This window comes from Callithrix jacchus, chromosome 17, assembly GCF_049354715.1.
Source record: "Callithrix jacchus isolate 240 chromosome 17, calJac240_pri, whole genome shotgun sequence".
Taxonomy (NCBI): Eukaryota; Metazoa; Chordata; class Mammalia; order Primates; family Cebidae; genus Callithrix; species Callithrix jacchus.
Genome location: NC_133518.1, coordinates 3,701,742 through 3,724,259, shown reverse-complemented (window position 1 = coordinate 3,724,259; position 22,518 = coordinate 3,701,742).

The following is a 22,518-nucleotide window of genomic DNA, read 5'->3' as shown; positions in this document are numbered from 1 at the left end:
TTGATTTGGCTGGGAAAATGCGTTTTCCACTTCTTCACAGAAAGGGTTTAGAAACTCCTGCAAACACTCATCAGTTTAACTCCGTAAGGTGAACGCACACATTGAAGACCGTTCTGTTAGGTATCTCCGTTTTGGTTTTAGAAGCAGATATTTCTCAATACCGCGTTTGTTCCAATTCACCCGGGTATAACTAAACACAGCTCATGGAAGAACCGTGCTTCTCACTCTCTGATTCTGAAGGCGGATTCAACTCCCTTAGCTGAGAGAACACCCAGCAGAGAAGATTGCAAGATACGTTCTTTTTCTGTTTAAACGGAGATTTCCTGCTATTTCCTGAATTCCTGGATTTGGCTCGGAAAATGCGTTTTCCACTTCTTCACAGAAAGTGTTTAGTAATTCCTGCAAACACACATCAGTTTAACTCCGTAAGTTGAATGCACACATTGAAGACCGTTCTGTTAGGTAGCTCCGTTTAGGTTTTAGAAGCAGATATTTCTCAATACCGCGTTTGTTCCAATTCACCCGGGTATAACGAAACCCAGTTCCTGGAAGAACCGTGCTTCTCACTCTCTGCTCCTGAAGGCGGATTCAACTCCCTTAGCTGAGCGAACACCCAGCAGAGCAGTTTGCAAGATACATTCTTTTTGTGTTTTAGACGATTTCCAGCTATTTCTTGTATGACTTGGTTTGTCTGGGAAAATGCGTTTTCCACTGCGTCACAGAAAGGGTTTAGAAACTCCTGCAAACACACATCAGTTTAACTCCGTAAGTTGAATGTACACATTGAAGACCGTTCTGTTAGGTAGCTCCGTTTTTGTTTTAGAAGCAGATATTTCTCAATACCGCGTTTGTTCCAATTCACCCGGGTATAACGAAACCCAGTTTCTGGAAGAACCGTGCTTCTCACTCTCTGATTCCGAAGGCGGACTCAACTCCCTTAGCTGAGCGAACTCCCAGCAGAGCAGTTTGCAAGATACGTTCTTTTTGTGTTTTAGACGGAAATTTCCAGCTATTTCTTGAATGACTTGATTTGGCGGGGAAAATGCGTTTTCCACTTCTTCACAGAAAGGGTTTAGAAACTCCTGCAAACACACATCAGTTTAACTCCGTAAGTTGAATGCACACATGAATTCCGTTCTCTTAGGTCGCTCCGTTTTGGTTTATAAGCAGATATTTCTCAATATCGCGTTTGTCCAATTCACCCGGTTATAACCAAACACAGCTCATGGAAGAACCGTGCTTCTCACTCTCTGATTCTGAAGGCGGATTCAACTCCCTTAGCTGAGCGAACACCCAGCAGAGCAGTTCGCAAGATACCTTCTTTTTGTGTTTTAGACGAAGATCTACAGCTATTTCTTGAATGACTTGATTTGGCTGGGAAAATGCGTTTTCCACTTCTTCACAGAAAGGGTTTAGAAACTCCTGCAAACACACATCAGTTTAACTCCGTAAGTTGAATGCACACATTGAAGACCGTTCTGTTAGGTAGCTCCGTTTTGGTTTTAGAAGCAGATATTTCTCAATACCGCGTTTGTTCCATTGCACCCGGGTATAAGGAAACCCAGCTCCTGGAAGAACCGTAGTTCTCACTCTGATTCTGAAGGCGGATTCAACTCTCTTAGCTGAGCGAACACCCAGCAGATCAGTTTGCAACATATGTTGTTTTTGTGTTTTAGACCAAGATTTCCAGCTATTTCTTGAATGATTGATTTGGCTGGGAAATTGCGTTTCCCACTTCTTCACAGAAAGGTTTTAGAAACTCCTGCAAACACACATCAGTTTAACTCCGTAAGTTGAATGCACACATTGAAGACCGTTCTGTTAGGTAGCTCCGTTTTGGTTTTAGAAGCAGATATTTCTCAATACCGCGTTTGTTCCAATTCACCCGGGTATGACGAAACCAAGCTCCTGGAAGAACCGTGCTTCTCAGTCTGATTCTGAAGGCGGATTCAACTCCCTTTGCCCAACGAACACCCAGAAGAACAGTTTGCAAGATACGTTCTTTTTGTGTTTTAGACGGAGATTTCCAGCTATTTCTTGAATGCCTGGATTTGGCTGGGAATATGGGTTTCCACTTCTTCACAGATAGGGTTTAGAAACTCCTGCAAACACACATCAGTTTAACTCCGTAAGTTGAATGGACACATTGAAGACCGTTCTGTTAGGAAGCTCCGTTTTGGTTTTAGAAGCACATATTTCTCAATACCGCGTTTGTTCCAATTCACCAGGGTAAAACGAAACCCAGCTCCTGGAAGAACCGTGCTTCTCACTCTGATTCTGAAGGCGGATTCAACTCCCTTAGCTGAGCGAACACCAAGAAGAGCAGTTTGCAAGATACGTTATTTTTGTGTTTAGACGGGGATTTCCAGCTATTTCTTGAATGACTTGATTTGGCTGGGAAAATGCGTTTTCCACTTCTTCACAGAAAGGGTTTAGAAACTCCTGCAAACACTCATCAGTTTAACTCCGTAAGGTGAACGCACACATTGAAGACCGTTCTGTTAGGTATCTCCGTTTTGGTTTTAGAAGCAGATATTTCTCAATACCGCGTTTGTTCCAATTCACCCGGGTATAACTAAACACAGCTCATGGAAGAACCGTGCTTCTCACTCTCTGATTCTGAAGGCGGATTCAACTCCCTTAGCTGAGAGAACACCCAGCAGAGAAGTTTGCAAGATACGTTCTTTTTCTGTTTAAACGGAGATTTCCTGCTATTTCCTGAATTCCTGGATTTGGCTCGGAAAATGCGTTTTCCACTTCTTCACAGAAAGTGTTTAGTAATTCCTGCAAACACACATCAGTTTAACTCCGTAAGTTGAATGCACACATTGAAGACCGTTCTGTTAGGTAGCTCCGTTTAGGTTTTAGAAGCAGATATTTCTCAATACCGCGTTTGTTCCAATTCACCCGGGTATAACGAAACCCAGTTCCTGGAAGAACCGTGCTTCTCACTCTCTGCTCCTGAAGGCGGATTCAACTCCCTTAGCTGAGCGAACACCCAGCAGAGCAGTTTGCAAGATACATTCTTTTTGTGTTTTAGACGATTTCCAGCTATTTCTTGTATGACTTGGTTTGTCTGGGAAAATGCGTTTTCCACTGCGTCACAGAAAGGGTTTAGAAACTCCTGCAAACACACATCAGTTTAACTCCGTAAGTTGAATGTACACATTGAAGACCGTTCTGTTAGGTAGCTCCGTTTTTGTTTTAGAAGCAGATATTTCTCAATACCGCGTTTGTTCCAATTCACCCGGGTATAACGAAACCCAGTTTCTGGAAGAACCGTGCTTCTCACTCTCTGATTCCGAAGGCGGACTCAACTCCCTTAGCTGAGCGAACTCCCAGCAGAGCAGTTTGCAAGATACGTTCTTTTTGTGTTTTAGACGGAAATTTCCAGCTATTTCTTGAATGACTTGATTTGGCGGGGAAAATGCGTTTTCCACTTCTTCACAGAAAGGGTTTAGAAACTCCTGCAAACACACATCAGTTTAACTCCGTAAGTTGAATGCACACATGAATTCCGTTCTCTTAGGTCGCTCCGTTTTGGTTTATAAGCAGATATTTCTCAATATCGCGTTTGTCCAATTCACCCGGTTATAACCAAACACAGCTCATGGAAGAACCGTGCTTCTCACTCTCTGATTCTGAAGGCGGATTCAACTCCCTTAGCTGAGCGAACACCCAGCAGAGCAGTTCGCAAGATACCTTCTTTTTGTGTTTTAGACGAAGATCTACAGCTATTTCTTGAATGACTTGATTTGGCTGGGAAAATGCGTTTTCCACTTCTTCACAGAAAGGGTTTAGAAACTCCTGCAAACACACATCAGTTTAACTCCGTAAGTTGAATGCACACATTGAAGACCGTTCTGTTAGGTAGCTCCGTTTTGGTTTTAGAAGCAGATATTTCTCAATACCGCGTTTGTTCCATTGCACCCGGGTATAAGGAAACCCAGCTCCTGGAAGAACCGTAGTTCTCACTCTGATTCTGAAGGCGGATTCAACTCTCTTAGCTGAGCGAACACCCAGCAGATCAGTTTGCAACATATGTTGTTTTTGTGTTTTAGACCAAGATTTCCAGCTATTTCTTGAATGATTGATTTGGCTGGGAAATTGCGTTTCCCACTTCTTCACAGAAAGGGTTTAGAAACTCCTGCAAACACACATCAGTTTAACTCCGTAAGTTAAATGCACACATTGAAGACCGTTCTGTTAGGTAGCTCCGTTTTGGTTTTAGAAGCAGATATTTCTCAATACCGCGTTTGTTCCAATTCACCCGGGTATAACGAAACCCAGCTTCTGGAAGAACCGTGCTTCTCACTCTCTGATTCTGAAGGCGGATTCAACTCCCTTAGCTGAGCGAACACCCAGCAGAGCAGTTTGCAAGATACGTTCTTTCTGTGTTTTAGACGGAGATGTCCAGCTATTTCTTGAATGACTTGATTTGGCTGGGAAAATGCGTTTTCCACTTCTTCACAGAAAGGGTTTAGAAACTCCTGCAAACACACATCAGTGTAACTCCGTAAGTTGAATGTACACATTAAATACCGTTCTGTTAGGTAGCTCCGTTTTGGTTTTAGAAGCAGATATTTCTCAATATCGCGTTTGTTCCATTCACCCGGGTATAACAAAACACAGCTCCTGGAAGAACCGTGCTTCTCACTCTCTGATTCTGAAGGCGGAATCAACTCCCTTAGCTGAGCGAACACGCTGCAGAGCAGTTTGCAATATACGTTCTCTTTGTGTTTAAATGGAGATTTCCAGTTATTTCTTGAATGCCTGGATTTTGCTGGGAAAATGCGTTTTCCACTTCTTCACAGTAAGCGTTTAGAAACTTTTGCAAACACACATCAGTTTAACTCCGTAAGTTGAATGCACACATTGAAGACCGTTCTATTAGGTAGCTCCGTTTTGGTTTTAGAAGCAGATATTTCTCAATACCGCGTTTGTTCCAATTCACCCGGGTATAACCAAACCCAGTTCCTGGAAGAACCGTGCTTCTCACTCTCTGCTTCTGAAGGCGGATTCAACTCTCTTAGCTGAGCGAACACCCAGCGGAGCAGTTTGCAAGATACGTTGTTTTTGTGTTTTAGACGATTTCCAGCTATTGCTTGTATGACTTGGTTTGTCTGGGAAACTGCGTTTTCCACTGCGTCACAGAAAGGGTTTAGAAACTCCTGCAAACACACATCGGTTTAACTCCGTAACTTGAATGCACACATGGAAAACCGTACTGTTAGGTAGCTCCATTTTGGTTTTAGAAGCAGATATTTCTCAATACCGCGTTTGTTCCAATTCACCCGGGTATAACGAAACCCAGTTCCTGGAAGAACCGTGCTTCTCACTCTCTGATTCTGAAGGCGGACTCAACTCCCTTAGCTGAGCGAACTCCCAGCAGAGCAGTTTGCAAGATACGTTCTTTTTGTGTTTTAGACGGAAATTTCCAGCTATTTCTTGAATGACATGATTTGGCTGGGAAAATGCGTTTTCCACTTCTTCACAGAAAGGGTTTAGAAACTCCTGCAAACACACGTCAGTTTATCTCCATAAGTTGAATGCACCCATTGAAGACCGTTCTATTAGGTAGCTCCGTTTTAGTTTTAGAAGCAGATATTTCTCAATACCGCGATTGTTCCAATTCACCCGGGTATAACAAAACCCAGCACCTGGAAGAACCGTGCTTCTCACTCTCTGATTCTGAAGGCGAATTCAACTTTCTTAGCTGAGCGAACACCCTGCAGAGTAGTTTGCAAGATACGTTCTCTTTGTGTTTTAGACGGAGATTTCCAGCTATTTCTTGAATGACTTGATTTGCTGGGAAAATGCGTTTTCCACTTCTTTACAGAAAGGGTTTAGAAACTCCTGCAAACACATATCAGTTTATCTCCGTACGTTGAACGGACAAATTGAAGACCGTTCTGTTAGGTAGCTCCGTTTTGGTTTTATAAGCAGATATTTCTCAATATCGCGTTTGTCCCATTCACCCGGGTATAACCAAACAGCTTTTGGAAGAACCGTGCTCCTCACTCTCTGATTCTGAAGGCGGATTCAACTCCCTTAGCTGAGCGAACACCCAGCAGAGCAGTTTGCAAGATACGTTCTTTTTGTGTTTTAGACGGAGATTTCCAGCTATTTCTTGAATGACTTGATTTGGCTGGGAAAATGCGTTTTCCACTTCTTCACAGAAAGGGTTTAGAAACTCCTGCAAACACACATCAGTTTAACTCCGTAAGTTGAATGCACACATTGAAGACCGTTCTGTTAGGTAGCTCCGTTTTGGTTTTAGAAGCAGATATTTCTCAATACCGCGTTTGTTCCAATTCACCCGGGTATAACGAAACCCATTTCCTGGAAGAACCGTGCTTCTCACTCTCTGATTCTGAAGGCGGATTCAACTCCCTTAGCTGAGCGAACACCCAGCAGAGCAGTTTGCAAGATACGTTCTTTCTGTGTTTTAGACGGAGATGTCCAGCTATTTCTTGAATGACTTGATTTGGCTGGGAAAATGCGTTTTCCACTTCTTCACAGAAAGGGTTTAGAAACTCCTGCAAACACACATCACTTTAACTCCGTAAGTTGAATGCACACATGGAAGACCGTTCTCTTAGGTTGCTCCGTTTTAATTTCATAAGCAGATATTTCTGAATATCGCGTTTGTTCCATTCAGCCGGGTATAACCAAACACAGTTCATGGAAGAACCGTTCTTCTCACTCTCTGATTCTGAAGGCGGATCCAACTCCCTTAGCTGAGCGAAAACCCTGCAAAGCAGTTTGCAAGATACGTTCTTTTTGTGTTTAAACGGAGATTTACAGCTATTTCTTGAATGCCTGGATTTGGCTGAAAAAATGCGTTTTCCACTTCTCCACAGAAAGGGTTTAGAAACTCCTGCAAACACACATCACTTTAACTCCCTACGTTAAAGGCACACATTGAATACCGTTCTGTTAGGTAGCTACTTTTTGGAGAAGCAGATATTTCTCAATACGGCATTTGTTCCATTTCACCCGGGTATAACGATACCCAGCTCCTGGGAGAACCGTGCTTCTCACTCTCTGATTCTGAAGGCGGATTCTACTTCCTTAGCTTAGCGAAGACCCAGCAGAGCAGTTTGCTAGATACGTTCTTTTTGTGTTTTAGACGAAGATCTACAGCTATTTCTTGAATGACTTGATTTGGCTGGGAAAATGCGTTTTCCACTTCGTCACAGAAAGGGTTTAGAAACTCCTGCAAACACACATCAGTTTAACTCCGTAAGTTGAATGCACACATTGAAGACCGTTCTGTTAGGTAGCTCCGTTTTGGTTTTAGAAGCAGATATTTCTCAAAACCGCGTTTGTTCCAATTAACCCAGGTATAACAAAACCCAGCTCCTGGAAGAACCGTGCTTCTCACTCTCTGATTCTGAAGGCGGATTCAACTCCCTTAGCTGAGCGAACAGCCAGCAGAGCAGTTTGAAAGATACGTTCTATTTGTGTTATAGAGGGAGATTTCCAGCTATTTCTTGAATGCCTGGATTTGGCTGGGGAAATGCGTTTTCCACTTCTTCACAGAAAGGGTTTAGAAACTCCTGCAAACACACATCAGTTTAGCTCCGTACGTTGAATGCACACATTGAAGGCCGTTCAGTTAGGCAGCTCCGTTTTGGTTTTAGAAGCAGATATTTCTCAATATCGCGTTTGTTTCATTCACCCGGGTATAACCAAACAGCTCATGGAAGTAACGTGCTTCTCACTCTCTGATTCTGAAGGCAGATTCAACTCCCTTAGTTGAGCGAACACCCAGCAGAGCAGTTTGCAGGACACGTGCTTTTTGTGTTTTAGACGGAGATTTCCTGCTATTTCTTGAATGACTTGATTTGGCTGGGAAATTGCGTTTTCCACTTCTTCACAGAAAACGTTTAGAAACTCCTGCAAACACACATCAGTTTAACTTCGTACATGTAATGCACACATTAAAGACCGTTCTGTTAGGTAGCTCCGTTTTGGTTTTATAAGCAGATATTTCTCAATATCGCGTTTGTCCCATTCACCCGGGTATAACCAAACACAGTTCATGGAAGAACCGTTCTTTTCACTCTCTGATTCTGAAAGCGGATTCAACTCCCTTAGCTGAGCGAACACCCAGCAGAGCAGCTTGCAAGATACGTTCTTTTAGTGTTGAAACGGAGATTTACTGCTATTTCTTGAATGCCTGGATTTGGCTGGGAAAATGCGTTTACCACTTCTTCACAGAAAGGGTTTAGAAACTCCTGCAAACACACATCAGTTTAACTCCCTAAGATGAAGGCACACATTGAAGACCGTTATGTTAGGTGGCTACGTTTTGGTTTTAGAAGCAGATATTTCTCAATACCGCGTTTGTTCCAATTCACCCGGGTATAACGAAACCCAGCTCCTGGAAGAAACGTGCTTCTCACTCTCTGATTCTGAAGGCGGATTCAACTCCCATAGCTGAGCGAACCCCCAGCAAAGCAGTTTGCAATATACGTTCTTTTTGTGTTATAGATGGAGTTTTCCAGCTATTTCTTGAATGACTTGATTTGGCATGGAAAATGCGTTTTACACTTCTTCACAGAAAGGGTTTAGAAACTCCTGCAAACACACATCAGTTTAACTCCGTAAGTTGAATGCACACATTGAAGACCGTTCTGTTAGGTAGCTCCGTTTTGGTTTTAGAAGCAGATATTTCTTAATATCGCGTTTGTCCCATTCTCCCGGGTATAAACAAACACAGCTCATGGAAGAACCGTGCTTCTCACTCTCTGATTCTGAAGGCGGATTTAACTCCATTAGCTGAGCGAACACCCAGCAGAGCAGTTTGCAAGATACGTTCTCTTCGTGTTTTAGACGGAGATTTCCAGCTATTTCTTGAATGCCTGGATTTGGCTGGGAAAATGCGTTTTCCACTTCTTCACAGAAAGGGTTTAGAAACTCCTGCAAACACACATCAGTTTAACTCCGTAAGTTGAATGCACACATTGAAGACCGTTCTGTTAGGTAGCTCCGTTTTGGTTTTAGAAGCAGATATTTCTTAATACCGCGTTTGTTCCAATTCACCCGGGTATAACGAAACCCAGCTTCTGGAAGAACCATGCTTCTCACTCTCTGATTCTGAATGCGGATTCAACTCCCTTAGCTGAGCGAACACCCAGCAGAGCAGTTTGCAAGATACGTTCCTTTTGTGTTTTAGACGGAGATTTTTAGCTATTTCTTTAATGCCTGGATTTGGCTGGGAAAATGCGTTTTCCACTTCTTCACAGAAAGGGTTTAGAAACTCCTGCAAACGCACATCAGTTTAACTCCGTAAGTTGAATGCACACATTGAAGACCGTTCTGTTAGGTAGCTCCGTTTTGGTTTTATAAGCAGATATTTCTCAATATCTCGTTTGTCCCATTCACCCGGGTATAAACAAACACAGCTCCTGGAAGAACCGTGCTTCTCACTCTCTGATCCTGAAGGCGGATTCAACTCCCTTAGCTGAGCGAACACCCAGCAGAGCAGTTTGGAAGATGCGTTCTTTTTGTGTTTAAACGGAGATTTCCAGCTAATTCTTGAATGCCTGGGTTTGGCTGGGAAAATGCGTTTTCCACTTCTTCACAGAAAGGGTTTAGAAACTCCTGCAAACACACGTCACTTTAACTCCGTAAGATGAATGCACACATTGAAGACCGTTCTGTTAGGTAGCTTTGTTTTGGTTTTAGAAGCAGATATTTCTCAATATCGCGTTTGTTTCAATTCACCCGGGTATAACGAAACCCAGCTTCTGGAAGAACCGTGCTTCTCACTCTCTGATTCTGAAGGCAAATGGAACTCCGTTAGCTGAGCGAAAACCCAGCAGAGCAGTTTGCAAGATACGTTCTTTTTGTGTGTAAACGGAGATTTCCCGCTATTTCTTGAATGCCTGGGTTTGGCTGGGAAAATGCGTTCTCCACTTCTCCACAGAAAGGGTTTAGAAACTCCTGCAAACACAAGTCAGTTTAACTCCGTAAGATGAATGCACACATTTAAGACCGTTCTGTTAGGTAGCTCCGTTTTGGTTTTATAAGCAGATATTTCTCAATATCTCGTTTGTCCCATTCGCCCGGGTATAAACAAACACAGCTCCTGGAAGAACCGTTCTTCTCACTCTCTGATCCTGAAGGCGGATTCAACTCCCTTAGCTGAGCGAACACCCAGCAGAGCAGTTTGCACGTTATGTTCTTTTTGTGTTTTAGACGGAGATTTCCTGCTATTTCTTGAATGAATTGATTTGGCTGGGAAAATGCGTTCTCCACTTCTTCACAGAAAGGGTTTAGAAACTCCTGCAAACACACATCAGTTTATCTCCGTAAGTTGAATGCACACGTTGAAGACCGTTCTATTAGGTAGCTCCGTTTTGGTTTTAGAAGCAGATATTTCTCAATACCACGTTTGATCCAATTCACCCGAATATAACGAAACCCAGCTCCTGGAAGAACCGTGCTTCTCACTCTCTGATTCTGAAGGCGGATTCAACTCCCTTAGCTGAGCGAACACCCAGCAGAGCAGTTTGCAAGATACGTTCTTTTTGTGTTGAAACGGAGATTTCCAGCTATTTTTTGAATGCCTGGGTTCGGCTGGGAAAATGCGTTTTCCACTTCTTCACAGAAAGGGTTTAGAAACTCCTGCCAACACACATCAGTTTAACTCCGTAAGAAGAATGCACACATTGAAGACCGTTCTGTTAGGTAGCTCCGTTTTAGTTTTAGAAGCAGATATTTCTCAATACCAAGTTTGTTCCAATTCACCCGGGTATAATGAAACCCAGCTCCTGGACCAACCGTGCTTCTCACTCTCTGATTCTGATGGCGGATTCAACTCCCTTAGCTGAGCGAACACCCAGCAGAGCAGTTTGCAAGATCCGTTCTTTTTGTGTTTTAGACGGAGATTTCCAGCTATTACTTGAATGCCTGGATTTGGCTGGGAAAATGCGATTTCCACTTCTTCACAGAAAGGGTTTAATAACTCCTGCAAACACACATCAGTTTAACTCCGTAAGTTGAATGCACACATTGAAGACCGTTCTGTTAGGTAGCTCCGTTTTTGTTTTAGAAGCAGATATTTCTCAATACCGCGTTTGTTCCAATTCACCCGGGTATAACGAAACCCAGCTCCTGGAAGAACCGTGCTTCTCACTCTCTGATTCTGAAGGCGGATTCAATTCCCTTAGCTGAGCGAACACCCAGCAAAGCAGTTTGAAAGATACGTTCTTTTTGTGTTTTAGACGGAGATTGCCAGCTAATTCTTGAATGACTTGATTTGGGAGGAAAAATGCGTTTTCCACTTCTTCAAAGAAAGGGTTTAGACACTCCTGCAAACACACATCTCTTTAACTCCGTAAGTTGAATGCACACATTGAAGACCGTTCTGTTAGGTAGCTTCGTTTTGGTTTTAGAAGCAGATATTTCTCAATACCGCATTTGTTCCATTTCACCCGGGTATAACGAAACCCAGCGCCTGGAAGAACCGTGCTTCTCAGTCTGTGATTCTGAAGGCGGATTCAACTCCCTTAGCTGAGCGAACACCCAGCAGAGCAGTTCGCAGGATACGTTCTTTTTGTGTTTTAGAGAAAGATTTCCTGCTATTTCTCGAATGACTTGATTTGGCTGGGAAAATGCGTTTTCCACTTCTTCACAGAAAGGGTTTAGAAACTCCTGCAAACACACATCAGTTTAAATCTGTACGTTGAATGCACACAGAGAAGATCGTTCTCTTGGGTAGCTCCGTTTATGTTTTATAAGCAGATATTTCTGAATATCGCGTTTGTCCCATTCACCCGGGTATAACCAAACACAGTTTATGGAAGAACCGTTCTTCTCACTCTCTGATTCTGAAAGCGGATTCAACTCCCTTAGCTGAGCGAACGCCCAGCAGAGCAGTTTGCAAAATACGTTCTATTTGTGTTGAAACGGAGATTTCCAGCTATTTCTTGAATGCCTGGATTTGGCTGGTAAAATGCGTTTTCCACTTCTTCACAGAAAGGGTTTAGAAACTCCTGCAAACACACATCAGTTTATCTCCGTAAGCTGAATGCACACATTGAAGACCGTTCTGTTAGGTAGCTCCGTTTGGGTTTATGAACAGATATTTCTCAATATCGCGTTTGTTTCATTCACCCGGGTATAACGAAACCCAGCTCCTGGAAGAACCGTGCTTCTCACTCTCTGATTCTGAAGGCGGATTCAACTCCCTTAGCTGAGCGAACACCCAGCAGAGCAGTTTGCAAGATACGTTCTTTTTGTGTTTTAGACGGAGATTTCCAGCTATTTGTTGAATGACTTCATTTGGCTTGGAAAATGCGTTTTCCACTTATTCACAGAAAGGGTTTAGAAACTCCTGCAAACACACATCAGTTTAACTCCGTAAGTTGAATGCACACATTGAAGACCGTTCTGTTAGGTACCTCCGTTTGGGTTTTAGAAGCAGATATTTCTCAATATCGCGTTTTTCCCATTCACCCGGGTATAACCAAACACTGCTCATGGAAGAACCGTGCTTGTCACTCTCTGATTCTGAAGGCGGATTCAACTCCCTTAGCTGAGAGAACACCCAGCAGAGCAGTTTGCACGATACGTTCTTTATGTGTTTTAGACGAAAATTTCCAGCTATTTCTTGAATGACATGATTTCGCTGGGAAAATGCGTTTTCCACTTCTTCACAGAAAGGGTTTAGAAACTGCTGCAAACACACATCAGTTTAACTCGGTAAGTTGAATGCACACATTGAAGACCGTTCTGTTAGGTAGCTCCGTTTTAGTTTTAGAAGCAGATATTTCTCAATACCGGGTTTGTTCCAATTCACCCGGGTATAAGGAAACCCAGCACCTGGAAGCACCGTGCTTCTCACTCTCTGATTCTGAAGGCGGATTCAACTCCCTTAGCTGAGCGAACACCCAGCAGAGCAGTTTGCAAGATACGTTCTCTTTGTGTTTTAGTCGGAGATTTCCAGCTATTTCTTGAATGAGTAGATTTGGCTGGGAAAATGCGTTTTTCACTTCTTCACAGAAAGGGTTTAGAAACTCCTGCAAACACACATCAGTTTAACTCCGTACGTTGAATGCACACATTGAAGACCGTTCTGATAGGTAGCTCCGTTTTGGTTTTATAAGCAGATATTTCTCAATATCGCGTTTGTCCCAATCACGCGGGTATAACCAAACAGCTCCTGGAATAACCGTACTTCTCACTCTCTGATTCTGAAGGCGGATTCAACTCCCTTAGCTGAGCGAACACCCAGCAGAGCAGTTTGCAAGATACGTTCCTTTTGTGTTTTAGACGGAGATTTCCAGCTATTTCTTGAATGACTTGATTTGGCTGGGAAAATGCGTTTTCCACTTCTTCACAGAAAGGGTTTAGAAACTCCTGCAAAAACACATCAGTTTACCTCCGTAAGTTGAATGCACACATTGAAGGCCGTTCTGTTAAATAGCTCCGTTTTGGTTTTAGAAGCAGATATTTCTCAATTCCGCGTTTGTTCCAATTCACCCGGGTATAAAGAAACCCAGCTCCTGGAAGAACCGTGCTTCTCACTCTCTGATTTTGAAGGTGGATTCAACTCCCTTAGCTGAGCGAACACCCAGCAGCGCAGTTTGCAAGATACGCTCTCTTTGTGTTTTAGACGGAGATTTCCAGCTATTTCTTGAATGCCTGGATTCGGCTTGGAAAATGCGTTTTCCACTTCTTCACAGAAAGCGTTTAGAAACTCCTGCAAACACACATCAGTTTAACTCCGTAAGTTAAATGTACACATTGAAGACCGTTCTGTTAGGTAGCTCCGTTTCGGTTTTAGAAGCAGATATTTCTCAATTCCGCGTTTGTTCCAATTCACCCGGGTATAACGAAACCCAGCTCCTGGAAGAACCGTGCTTCTCACTCTCTCATTCTGAAGGCGGATTCAACTCCCTTAGCTGAGCGAACACCCAGCACAGCAGTTTTCAAGATAAGTTCTTTTTGTGTTTTAGACAGAGATTTCCAGCTATTTTTTGAATGACTTGATTTGTCTGGAAAAATGCGTTTTCCACTTCTTCACAGAAAGGGTTTAGAAACTCCTGCAAACACACATCAGTTTAACTCCGTAAGTTGAATGCACACATTGAAGACCGTTCTGTTAGGTGGCTCCGTTTCGGTTTTATAAGCAGATATTTCTCAATATCGCGTTTGTCCCATTCACCCGGGTATAACCAAACACAGCTCATGGAAGAACCGTTCATCTCACTCTCTGATTCTGAAGGCGGATTCAACTCCCTGAGCTCAGCGAACACCCAGCAGAGCAGTTTGCAAGATACGTTCTTTTTGTGTTTAAACGGAGATTTCCTGCTATTTCCTGAATTCCTGGATTTGGCTGGGAAAATGCGTTTTCCACTTCTTCACAGAAAGGGTTTAGAAACTCCTGCAAACACACATCAGTTTAACTCCGTAAGTTGAATGCACACATTGAAGACCGTTCTGTTAGGTAGCTCCGTTTTGGTTTCAGAAGCAGATATTTCTCAATATTGCGTTTGTTCCAATTCACCCGGGTATAAGGAAACCCAGTTCCTGGAAGAACCGTGCTTCTCACTATCTGATTCTGAAGGCGGATTCAACTCCCTTAGCTGAGCGGACACCCAGCATAGCAGTTTGCAAGATACGTTCTTTTTGTGTTTTAGACGATTTCCAGCTATTTCTTGAATGACTTGATTTGTCTGGGAATATGCGTTTTCCACTACGTCACAGTAAGGGTTTAGAAACTGCTGCAAACTCACATCAGTTTAACTCCGTAAGTTGAATGCACACATTGAAGACCGTTCTGTTAGGTAGCTCCGTTTTGGTTTTAGAAGCAGATATTTCTCAATATCGCGTTTGTCCCATTCATTCGGGTATAACCAAACAGCTCCTGGAAGAACCGTGCTTCTCACACTCTGATTCTGAAGGCGGATTAAACTCCCTTAGCTGAGCGAACACCCAGCAGAGCAGTTTGCAAGATACGTTCTTTTTGTGTTTTAGACGGAGATTTCCAGCTATTTCTTGAATGAGTTGATTTGGCTGGGAAAATGCGTTTTCCACTTCTCCACAGAAAGGGTTTAGAAACTCCTGCAAACACACATAAGTTTACCTCCGTAAGTTGAATGCACACATTGAAGGCCGTTCTATTAGGAAGCTCCGTTTTGGTTTTAGAAGCAGATATTTCTCAATACCGCGTTTGTTCCTATTCACCCGGGTATAACGAAACCCAACTTCTGGAAGAACCGTGCTTCTCACTCTCTGATTCTGAAGGTGGATTCAACTCCCTTAGCTGAGCGAACACCCAGCAGCGCAGTTTGCAAGATACGTTCTCTTTGTGTTTTAGACGGAGATTTCCAGCTATTTCTTGAATGCCTGAATTTGGCTGGGAAATTGCGTTTTCCACTTCTTCACAGAAAGCGTTTAGAAACTCCTGCAAACACACATCAGTTTAACTCCGTAAGTTAAATGCACACATTGAAGACTGTTGAGTTAGGTAGCTCCGTTTTGGTTTTAGAAGCAGATATTTCTCAATTCCGCGTTTGTTCCAATTCACCCGGGTATAAAGAAACCCAGCTCCTGGAAGAACCGTGCTTCTCACTCTCTCATTCTGAAGGTGGATTCAACTCCCTTAGCTGAGCGAACACCCAGCACAGAAGTTTTCAAGATACGTTCTTTATGTGTTTTAGACAGAGATTTCCAGCTATTTCTTGAATGACTTGATTTGTCTGGGAAAATGCGTTTTCCACTTCTTCACAGAAAGGGTTTAGAAACTCCTGCAAATACACATCAGTTTAACTCCGTAAGTTGAATGCAAACATTGAAGAGCGTTCTGTTAGGTAGCTCCGTTTTGTTATTAGAAGCAGATATTTCTCAATACCGCGTTTGTTCCAATTCACCCGGTATAACGAAACCCAGCACCTGGAAGAACCGTGCTTCTCACTCTCTGATTCTGAAGGCGGATTCAACTCCCTTAGCTGAGCGAACACCCAGCAAAGCAGTTTGCAAGATACGTTCTCTTTGTGTTTTAGACGGAGATTTCCAGCTATTTCTTGAATGAGTTGATTTGGCTGGGAAAATGCGTTTTCCACTTCTTCACAGAAAGGGTTTAGAAACTCCTGCAAACACACATCAGTTTACCTCCGTACGTTGAATGCACACATTGAAGACCGTTCTGTTAGGTAGCTCCGTTATAGTTTTAGAAGCAGATATTTCTCAATACCGTGTTTATTCCAATTCCCCCGGGTATAACGAAACCCAGCACCTGTAAGAACCGTGCTTCTCACACTCTGATTCTGAAGGCGGATTCAACTCCCTTAGCTGAGCGAACACCCAGCAGAGTAGTTTGCAAGATACGTTCTCTTTGTGTTTTAGACGGAGATTTCCAGCTATTTCTTGAATGACTTGAGTTGGTTGCGAAAATGCGTTTTCCACTTCTTCACAGAAAATGTTTAGAAACTCCTGCAAACACACATCAGTTTACCTCCGTACGTTGAATGCACACATTGTAGACCGTTCTGGTAGGTAGCTCCGTTTTGGTTTTAGAAGCAGATATTTCTCAATATCGCGTTTGTCCCATTCACCCGGGTATAACCAAACAGCTCCTGGAAGAACCGTGCTTCTCACTCTCTGATTCTGAAAGCGGATTCAACTCCCTTAGCTGAGCGAACACCCAGCAGAGCAGTTTGCAAGATACGTTCTTTTTGTGTTTTAGACGGAGATTGCCAGCTATTACTTAAATGACTTGATTTGGCTGGGAAAATGCGTTTTCCACTTTCTCACAGAAAGGGTTTAGAAACTCCTGCAAACACACATCAGTTTAACTCCGTAAGTTGAATGCACACATTGAAGACCGTTCTGTTAGGTAGCTCCATTTTGGTTTTAGAAGCAGATATTTCTCAATACCGTGTTTATTCCAATTCACCCGGGTATAACGAAACCCAGCTCCTGGAAGAACCGTGCTTCTCACTCTCTGATTCTGAAGGCGGATTCAACTCCCTTAGCTGAGTGAACACCCAGCAGAGCAGTTTGCAAGATACGTTCTTTTTGTGTTTTAGACGGAGATTTCCAGCTATTTCTTAAATGACTTGATTTGGCTGGGAAAATGCGTTTTCCACTTCTTCACAGAAACGGTTTAGAAACTCCTGCAAACACACATCAGTTTAACTCCGTAAGTTGAATGCACACATTGAAGACCGTTCTGTTAGGTAGCTCCGTTTTGGTTTTATAAGCAGATATTTCTCAATATCGCGTTTGTCCCTTTCACCCGGGTATAACGAAACACAGCTCATGGAAGAACCGTGCTTCTCACTCTCTGATACTGAAGGCGGATTCAACTCCCTTACCTGAGCGAACACCAAGCACAGAAGTTTGCAAGATACGTTCTCTTTGTGTTTAAACGCAGATTTCCAGCTATTTCTTGAATGCCTGGATTTGGCTGGGAAAATGCGTTTTCCACTTCATCACAGAAAGGGTTTAGAAACTCCTGCAAACACACATCAGTTTAACTCCCTACGTTTAAGGCACACATTGAAGACCGTTTTGTTAGGTAGCTAGGTTTTGGTGAAGCAGATATTTTTCAATACCGCGTTTGTTACAATTCACCCGGGTATAACGAAACCCAGGTCCTGGAAGAACCATTCTTTTCACTCTCTGATTCTGAAGGCGGATTCAACTCCCTCAGCTGAGCGAACACCCAGCAGAGCAGTTTGCAAGATACGTTCTTTTTGTGTTTTAGACGGAGATTTCCAGCTATTTCTTGAATGACTTTATTTCGCTGGGAAAATGCGTTTTCGACTTTTTCACAGAAAGGGTTTAGAAACTCCTGCAAACACACATCAGTTTAACTCCGTAAGTTGAATGCACACATTGAAGACCGTTCTGTTATGTAGCTCCGTTTTGGTTTTATAAGCAGATATTTCTTAATATCTCGTTTGTCCCATTCACCCGGGTATAACCAAACACAGCTCCTGGAAGAACCGTGCTTCTCACTCTCTGATTCTGAAGGCAGATTCAACTCCCTTAGCTGAGCGAACACCCAGCAGAGGAGTGTGCAAGATACGTTCTTTTTGTGTTTAAACGGAGATTTTTCGCTATTTCTTGAATGCCTGTATTTGGCTGGGAAAATGCGTTTTCCACTTCTTCACAGAAAGGGTTTAGAAACTCCTGCAGACACACATCAGTTTTACTTGGTAAGTTGAATGCACACCTTGAAGACCGTTCTGTTAGGTAGCTCCGTTTTGGTTTTCGAAGCAGATATTTCTCAATATCGCCTTTGTCCCATTCACCCGGTTATAACCAAACACAGCTTATGGAAGAACCGTGCTTCTCACTCTCTGATTCTGAAGGCGGATTCAACTCCCTTAGCTGAGCGAACACCCAGCAGAGCAGTTTGCAAGATACGTTCTTTTTGTGTTTTAGACGGAGATTTCCAGCTATTTCTTGAATGACTTGATTTCGCTGAAAAAATGCGTTTTCCACTTCTTCACAGAAAGGGTTTAGAAACTCCTGCAAACACACATCAGTTTAACTCCCTAAGTTGAAGGAACACATTGAAGACCGTTCTGTTAGGTAGCTACGTTTTGGTGAAGCAGATATTTCTCAATACCGCGTTTGTTTTTTTTCACCCGGGTATAACGAAAGCCAGCTCCTGGAAGAACCGTGCTTCTCACTCTCCGATTCAGAAGGCGGATTCAACTCCCTTAGCTTATTGAACACCCAGCAGAGCAGTTTGCAAGATACGTTCTTTTTGTGTTTTAGACGAGATTTTCAGCTATTTCTTGAATGACTTGATTTGGCTGGGAAAATGCGTTTACCACTTCTTCACAGAAAGGCTTTAGACACTCCTGCAAACACACATCAGTTTAACTCCGTAAGTTGAATGCACACATTGAAGACCGTTCTGTTAGGTAGCTCCGTTTTGGTTTTAGAAGCAGATATTTCTCAATACCGCGTTTGTTCCAATTCACCCGGGTATAACGAAACCCAGCTCCTGGAAGAACCGTGCTTCTCACTCTCTGATTCTGAAGGCGGATTCAACTCCCTTAGCTGAGCGAACACCCAGCAGAGAAGTTTGCAAGATACTTTCTTTTTGTTTTTTAGACGGAGGTTTCCAGCTATTCCTTAAATGACTTGATTTGGCTGGGAAAATGCGTTTTCCCCTTCTTCACAGAAAGGGTTTAGAAACTCCTGCAAACACACAGCACTTTAACTCCGTACGTTGAATGGACACATTGAAGACCGTTCTGTTATGTAGCTCCGTTTTGGTTTTATAAGCAGATATTTCTCAATATCGCGTTTGTTACATTCACCCGGGTATAACCAAACACAGTTCATAAAAGAACCGTGCTTCTCACTCTCTGATTCTGAAGGCGGATCCAACTCCCTTAGCTGAGCGAACAACCAGCAGAGCAGTTTGCAAGATACGTTCTTTTTGTGTTTAAACAAAGATTTCCAGCTATTACTTGAATGCCTGGATTTGGCTGGGAAAATGCGTTTTCCACTTCTTCACAGAAAGGGTTTAGAAACTCCTGCAAACACACATCAGTTTAACTCCGTAAGTTGAATGCACACATTGAAGTCCGTTCTGATAGGTAGCTCCGTTTTGGTTTTAGAAGAAGATATTTCTCAATACCGCGTTTGTTCCAATGCACCCGGGTATAACGAAACCCAGCTCCTGGAAGAACCGTGCTTCTCACTCTCTGATTCTGAAGGCGGATTCAACTCCCTTAGCTGAGCGAACACCCAGCAGAGCAGTTTGCAAGATACGTTCTTTTTGTGTTTTAGACGGAGATTTCCAGCTATTTCTTGAATGCCTGGATTTGGCTGGGAAAATGCGTTTTCCACTTCTTCACAGAAAGGGTTTAGAAACTCCTGCAAACACACATCAGTTTCACTCCGTAAGTTGAATGCACACATTGAAGACCGTTCTGTTAGGTAGCTCCGTTTTGGTTTTAGAAGCAGATATTTCTCAATACCGCGTTTGTTCCAATTCACCCGGGTATAACGAAACCCAGCTCCTGGACGAACCGTGCTTCTCACTCTCTGATTCTGAAGGCGGATAAAATCCCTTAGATGAGCGAACACCCAGCAGAGCAGTTTGCAAGATACGTTCTTTTTGTGTTTTAGACGGAGATTTCCAGCTATTTCTTGAATGCCTGGATTTGGCTGGGAAAATGCGTTTTCCACTTCTTCACAGAAAGGGTTTAGAAACTCCTGCAAACACACATCAGTTTAACTCCATAAGTTGAATGCACACATTGAAGACCGTTCTGTTAGGTAGCTCCGTTGTGGTTTTAGAAGCAGATATTTCTCAATATCGCGTTTGTTCCAATGCACCCGGGTATAACGAATCCCAGCTCCTGGAAGAACCGTGTTTCTCACTCTCTGATTCTGAAGGCGGATTCAAATCCCTTAGCTGACCGAACACCCAGCAGAGCAGTTTGCAAGATACGTTCTTTTTGTGTTTTAAACGGAGATTTCCAGCTATTTCTTGAATGCCTGGATTTGGCTGGGAAAATGCGTTTTCCACTTCTTCACAGAAAGGGTTTAGAAACTCCTGCAAACACACATCAGTTTAACTCCGTAAGTTGAATGCACACATTGAAGACCGTTCTGTTAGGTAGCTCCGTTTTGGTTTTAGAAGCGGATATTTCTCAATACCGCGTTTGTTTCAATTCACCCGGGTATAACGAAACCCAGCTCCTGGAAGAACCGTGCTTCTCACTCTCTGATTCTGAAGGCGGATTCAACTCCCTTAGCTGAGCGAACACCCAGCAGAACAGTTTGCAAGATACGTTCTTTTTGTGTTTTAGACAAAGATTTCCAGCTATTTCTTGAATGCGTGGATTTGGCTGGGAAAATTCGTTTTCCACTTCTTCACAGAAAGGGTTTAGAAACTCCTGCAAACACACATCAGTTTAACTCCGTAAGTTGAATGCACATATTGAAGTCCGTTCTGATAGGTAGGTCCGTCTTGGTTTTAGAAGCAGATATTTCTCAATACCGCGTTTGTTCCAATGCACCCGGGTATAACTAAACCAAGCTCCTGGAAGAACCGTGCTTCTCACTCTCTGATTCTGAAGGCGGATTCAACTCCCTTAGCTGAGCGAACACCCAGCAGAGCAGTTTGCAAGATACGTTCTTTTTGTGTTTTAGACGGAGATTTCCAGCTATTTCTTGAATGCCTGGATTTGGCTGGGAAAATGCGTTTTCCACTTCTTCACAGAAAGGGTTTAGAAACTCCTGCAAACACACATCAGTTTAACCCCGTAAGTTGAATGCACACATTGAAGACCGTTCTGTTAGGTAGCTCCGTTTTGGTTTTAGAAGCAGATATTTCTCAATACCGCGTTTGTTTCAATTCACCCGGGTATAACGAAACCCAGCTCCTGGAAGAACTGTGCTTCTCACTCTCTGATCCTGAAGGCGGATTCAACTCCCTTAGCTGAGCGAACACCGAGCAGAACAGTTTGCAAGATACGTTCTTTTTGTGTTTTATACGGAGATTTCCAGCTATTTCTTGAATGCGTGGATTTGGCTAGGGAAATGCGTTTTCCACTTCTTCACAGAAAGGGTTTAGAAACTCCTGCAAACACACATCAGTTTAACTCCGTAAGTTGAATGCACACATTGAAGTCCGTTCTGATAGGTAGCTCCGTTTTGGTTTTAGAAGAAGATATTTCTCAATACCGCGTTTGTTCCAATGCTCCCGGGTATAACGAAACCCAGCTCCTGGAAGAACCGTGCTTCTCACTCTCTGATTCTGAAGGCGGATTTAACTTTCTTAGCTGAGCGAACACCCATCAGAGCAGTTTGCAGGATACGTTCTTTTTGTGTTTTAGACGGAGATTTCCAGCTATTTCTTGAATGCCTGGATTTGGCTGGGAAAATCCGTTTTCCACTTCTTCACAGAAAGGGTTTAGAAACTCCTGCAAACACACATCAGTTTAACTCCGTAAGTTGAATGCACACATTGAAGACCGTTCTGTTAGGTAGCTCCGTTTTGGTTTTAGAAGCAGATATTTCTCAATACCGCGTTTGTTCCAATTCACCCGGGTATAACATAACCAAGCTCCTGGAAAAACCGTGCTTCTCACTCTCTGATTCTGAAGGCGGATTCAACTCCTTTAGCTGAGCGAACACCCAGCAGAGCAGTTTACAAGATACGTTCTTTTTGTGTTTTAGACGGAGATTTCCAGCTATTTCTTGAATGCCTGGATTTTGCTGGGAAAATGCGTTTTCCACTTCTTCACAGAAAGGGTTTAGAAACTCCTGCAAACACACATCAGTTTAACTCCGTAAGTTGAATGCACACATTGAAGACCGTTCTGTTAGGTAGCTCCGTTTTGGTTTTAGAAGCAGATATTTCTCAATACCGCGTTTGTTCCAATTCACCCGGGTATAACGAAACCCAGCTGCTGGAAGAACCGTGCTTCTCACTCTCTGATTCTGAAGGCGGATTCAACTACCTTAGCTGAGCTAACACCCAGCAGAGCAGTTTGCACGATACGTTCTTTTTGTGTTTTA